Here is a 5,493-nt window from a genome sequence, read left to right as displayed (position 1 = left end):
TGGACTTCATCCCCTGGATTGCAGCGCAGACTCTTCGGCCTTCGGCTTGGATCCTTTGCAGACTCTTCAGCATCCTTCGAAGACTCTTCAGCATCCCTCGCAGACTCTTTAGTGTCCATTGCAGACTTTTCAGTCTTCCGTCGCAGACCTGTTAGCTGACAGATAGAGACTTGCACGGAGCACTGCACTTCAGACCTTGGGACTGAATTCTTCAGTCTGGGTTGTGCACCCTGCTTCCTCATCTGACTCTGTGCTGACTGTCATAAGCCAATCTTGTAATTCTTTATACATTGTATATCTTGTGTTAATATCTATTCCTCTAAAACCCTGACCAATACAGCAGGAAAGCAAAGGAACAGCTCAACTCCTTGGATGGATGGATGTAAAGGCCCCACAGCCTGGCTAAGGGAGGAGGGTATGACTGAAAAGCTCTTTCCTCAGGAAGAGTGAAAATTAAGAGGGCACAAGGCAGAAAGAGAACCTGAGGGTTTTAACTATCTGCATAGTCTTCCATCTCCCCTCCCCCAAAACGGTGAATTTTTCATTGCAAATACAGCCTTCAAGACATGTTCTCTGCTTGGATCACCTTCCCTAAGCTCTTTCTATTTCTTCTGTATACAACTATAAGTGCCTCCCTTGTCTCCAAATCATGTTCGTATAAGCTCATCTAGGCTTTCAAAGAACTGTCTGGTGGCAGTCATTGAGAAAGTGAGCAGCATTTGTTACATGCCCTTGGGGAGCCTGCTGGTCTCTGGGCCCCATCTTTCAAAGTCCTGCCCTAGTCCAGCCTTCCTGAGTGATACCAGTCCCTGCAGGCTCTCTGCAAAGGTTGGAGGAGCTCAGAGTAGGGTCACTAGCCCATCTATCTCAGAGGCCATGCCACACAGGCTTTACAGAGACAGCTCAATGGGAAGTACTGAGATGTAAACACCAACACAGCCAGCTCGCAGGGTAGAAGTTAGGCCCCTGACTTAGCTCTAAGCCAAGTCAACACGCTCGATTGACTGTTAGTACCAAAACCACATTAAACTTCTTCTGACGCGTAGCAGATAAATGCCAGTGCCAGAGATCCCCTAAAAAACAAAGGGGAGACTAGTTGATGTTCCTTCCTGTATAAAATATATTTCTGCCTGCAGGCCTTACATGATCTTTGGATCATGCCAGATGGTATTCTGTTTATCCTGAGGTAATAGTTTATGTCTAAAGAAATAAACTTCATTTAGCTAAGTTCTGAAGGGAGCATAGAAGTGTCTCAGAATTGTGGTTTTAAAAGTGACCTCAGATGCCACTAGAGTTAAAACTCTTGCCCCGCACTGGGATCACGTCTCCATGTGTACCACGTAGGCTATCAGAATACTCAGGAGCTTGGTGGTCAGGGACAGGCTTTACATTTTCCTGGTTCTTCGGGATGTGGACCCGCTGGTTTCCTTCCACATCATACCACAAAGGATATGGGGAGTGGAGGGGGGGGGGAGCAGTGCCGTTGAAGTCTGCGGCTCACCTGGGGAGATCTCTCCTCTTCCTAGTGACACAGCAAGTTTTGCATTTGGGGAAAATTTTCCATCTTGCAGCTGAAATGTAGTTTTTGGTTGTCAGACAAGCTAAAGAGAAGCCATCATTTGTACTTCAAAAACTCTACCTCTGGAAATGGCCAGCTGTTAAAACAATTGTACCCCGTTATATATTTTTTCCCCATTGCATTTCTTTTTCTAATTTGATGACAGTAATGGTGTTTTCTAGATAATAAATTGGCAGTGCTTCTGAGCTGTTTGGTGAATCTATTCTCTGATAGGATGAATACTGAATGGCCACCTAGTTAGGATCTAGGTTACCCTTCATTTCAGAGTAGCTGGCATTTCTCTGACATGTCTGTGTGCTAAACACTATACCAAATGCTGGGAAAGAAGGAGGATTAGATATATTCTCTGCCCTCAAATATCTGCTCACCTAGTAAGTGAGTTAGATGTTCCATAATGTGATGATAGGCAGAGTGATCAAAATAGGTGGTGAATGTAGAAGTTAAAATTATTACAATAACACATTGCCACTAATGTACCTTAAAGCAGTTAGCCTTGCTGTGAGCACAATTATCCCATCATTCTTTTCTTTTCTTCTTTTTTTTTTTATTTTAGGGAAGGGTCTACAGGGTGTTCAGGGTCTTACTACTAGATCAGACATGTAGTGATCTGCCTATTTACAGCCTCCCAAGAGCTGGAATTACAGGTGGGCGCCACCAGGCCCAGTCTCAATCTCCATCTCAGCGCACCCCGGGGGTGGGGCTGGAACAGCATGCTGGGGATTGAACCCTGGATGCTGCATCTGCTTAAGCAGGGGCTTTAATCCTCTGAGCTATTTGGCTAGCCCTGATAAACTTTAGTTATTTGTAGGAAAATGGATGTACGTTGAGACCATAATGTTAAGTGAGATGAACCAGACCCCCAAGGTTAAATATTGCATAATTTCTCTGATATGAGAAACTCAAATTATAAACGAAGAGCAAAATAAAATACAGATAATAGGAGGTAGGGAGATAGATTTTTTTGAGGGGGAGGGGATAAAGTGACGGAAGGGGGGAGAGAAAGGAAAGGAGATGAAGAAAGGAATTAAGATGTGTTATGTACATGTACCAAGTCACACAAGGAGTGTAAACAGTCTGCACTGTGACCATGCACTGCAGGAGGAAAAGCAGGAGGAGAAGGAAGAAAAGGAGAAGGAGAAGGAGAAGGGATTAAGAGATGGGTGGAGGCAGATGGAAGGAAGGGAAAAAGATGAAAAAAGGAATGAAGGTGTGTTCTGTTCGTGTACTAACTCTTCACAAGGGATGTGAACATTATGTACCGCAACATGTACAAATAACAATTTAATTTTTTAATAAAAAATTTAGGAACTGGGTGTAGTGGTGCACACCTATAATCCCAGCACTCTATGGGTTGAGAAAGAAGGATCACTACAAGTTCAAGACCAGCCTTTGGGCTACACAAGTGAGCACAGGGCCAGCCCAACTGCATGGCAAGACCCCGTCTCAAACTACAAATTAAAGAAATAAAAAATTAAAACATTCAGGAAATGCTGATGCCAGGCACCACCCAGTGCTGCAATGCTCCAGCCTGTGCTCATCCACATCATCCTCTGTACCTGGTGCTGTGGGACTCTGGCTCTTCTCCAAAGCCAAAGTGACCACGGATGGCAAATGTTGTGAGGTGTCTCAGGACCTGGGGCAGCCGCATCCGTGCGGCTTGCAAAGAGGACTTCCAGGACTGTCTCAAAGAGGCCAGAATAATGGAGTAAGTGTGTTTGAGGTGAGGGGAAGTGTGTTGGAGACCAGGCTGTGTAAGGGTTCCCTTGCTGACCCTCAGGGAACCTCTGGTTGTGTTGGGAAAGCTCATATTCATAGTACTCTGAAGTCAACATAACACCACAGCTGAGGCACCACATGACAAAGGCTGCTGACATTCCCTGCCCAGAGCAGGAAAACTGCCAACGTCAGAGATCAATTGATTCTCTTAAGTGACACGATTTCCTGCTGGTAGAAGCTTTGAACTGACTTCCCAAAGTCCCGCTCGGTTCCTGTCTTACTGCAGTATGGGCCATTTGGAGACGCTCTTGTCCTTACCCCCAGAGAGTTTTGGTCTTCCTGGACTTGCCCCAAACCATTCCTCTTGTCTCTTTTGATTCAAGCCTTCACTGTAACTTGCTTTAGGAGATGGCGCAAAGCCATGTCTCTGACAAGTGTTTTGAGAGGATTAGTGTTTTTTACTATAATAAAAATTTAAATTTAACATGCACTATAGTTTTTGACCATATTCAGAGAGAGAGAGAGAGGAAGAGAGGAAGAGAGAGAGAGAGAGAGAGAGAGAGAGAGAGAGAGAGAGAGAGAGAGAGAGACTGTACGCCTGTCTCTGTTCATTGGATCTAAATTTAGAATTCTCTATTGCCACTCTGACTTTCTGTTTTGGTTTCACTGTTCTTTTCCATTCTTCTTTCCCATTATACTTCTGTATCTGTCATATTTCATGTGTCTTACTCTCTTGTAGCAGAGAGAGGGCACTCACTGGTCCCCCAGGTCTGGGTTATTGCATCAGTTGCTATAATACTTAGCAGTGCTTGAACATACTGGCAACCAGATTTTGTTTCTTTTTATTTTATTTATTTATTTTACAAAATCTCAAAACAAGATTTTAGGAGAGTAACAATGGTTAGTACATTGTGTATTGTTACTGCCAAAGTAGTTTCTCATATTACAAGATATAGGCAAGAAATAATAAATAAACAACATAGGTGCAAACCTCTGTTGTTTTTTTTTTAAAAGTCAACAGAAAATGGAAATATACTTTTTAAAGTTTCTAATACTAGGAGAAGATATCATACAATGTCTTTTAAATAAATTTTAAGTCAAAGACACAGTATAAATCTTAGAACAAAAATTAAGATTAAGCAATATTCAGAAAATTAAATGTTTCCAAACAATTGAACTCATTTTTTTCCAAAAAATTTTCATGATAGCAAAGAAGTACTAAGAGTAAAACATAAGATAAATACTGGAATGGCAAGTAAATGACCAGCACTTCTAACAGTTTGAGGATAGGATATTGCACAAAGTTCTAGTGTGTTGTGGACATGCATAATGACCGTGACAGTTACTTGGCAACCAGATTTTCACAGTGAGTCTCAAAATGCAAAGCCTTTTAATCAAAAGCTTAAAAAAAATGAATGAGAAGCTTTTTCTAATTTCCCCTCCTTTGCTTCTTGAACGGGTTGGGTATAAGCACTTGTTCTTTCTTATTGCATCTTCAGCACCTCTCAGTGTAGTATCAGCTGCAAGCCTTTTACCTGCAGATTATTTTCCCAGATGGGATAAAGATATTTAGTTAGAACAGCCAAGGAAGATACTATGGAAAGACTGTCAATACTGAATGTCAATAAACAGAAGATGAATGTCAAGGGGAGTATATCTCTCTTCTGGAAGCAGGGAGAGTGGAAAGCAGGAAATGTAGAAATGGTACATGTCACTAAGAGCTCCCATAAGGCCGGGGAGATGGCTAAGTGGAATAAGCGCTTCCCTGGCAAGTGCAAGGGCCTAAGTTCAACCTCCAATTCTGGAAAAAAAAAAAAATCAAAACTTTTAAAGCGCAGGCCCGGCATGTGAGTGAGACCACCCAGGGCCCGCAGATCTTCATTCCACCCAGAGTACAGGCCCAGGGAGGAAGTCCTCAGCAGAACTCCCTGCAAAGAGGCTACAGGCAAGACCCACCTAGCTGATTCAGGAGCAGAACATCTTGCTAGAGAGACACAAAGGGTTCAACTCTAACGGCTGCAGCAGAAATAAGTGGAGCACAGCAGCCAGATCCAAACAACACCCACCTGGAGGAATCTGAACTTTGTAGATCTGGACCTGGTACTAAGGTAATAACTCTATCTAAGCTCTACACCAAAGGTCAGAAGACAGTGGTATACAAAATGACAAAGAGAAGGAACAAAATGCAGTCTCAGGCC

This window comes from Octodon degus, unplaced genomic scaffold (genome assembly GCF_000260255.1).
Source record: "Octodon degus isolate 3935 unplaced genomic scaffold, OctDeg1.0 scaffold00001, whole genome shotgun sequence".
In the NCBI taxonomy this organism is placed as follows: domain Eukaryota; kingdom Metazoa; phylum Chordata; class Mammalia; order Rodentia; family Octodontidae; genus Octodon; species Octodon degus.
The sequence above is the reverse complement of the archived record's forward strand: the minus strand, read 5'-3'. Positions refer to the sequence as shown.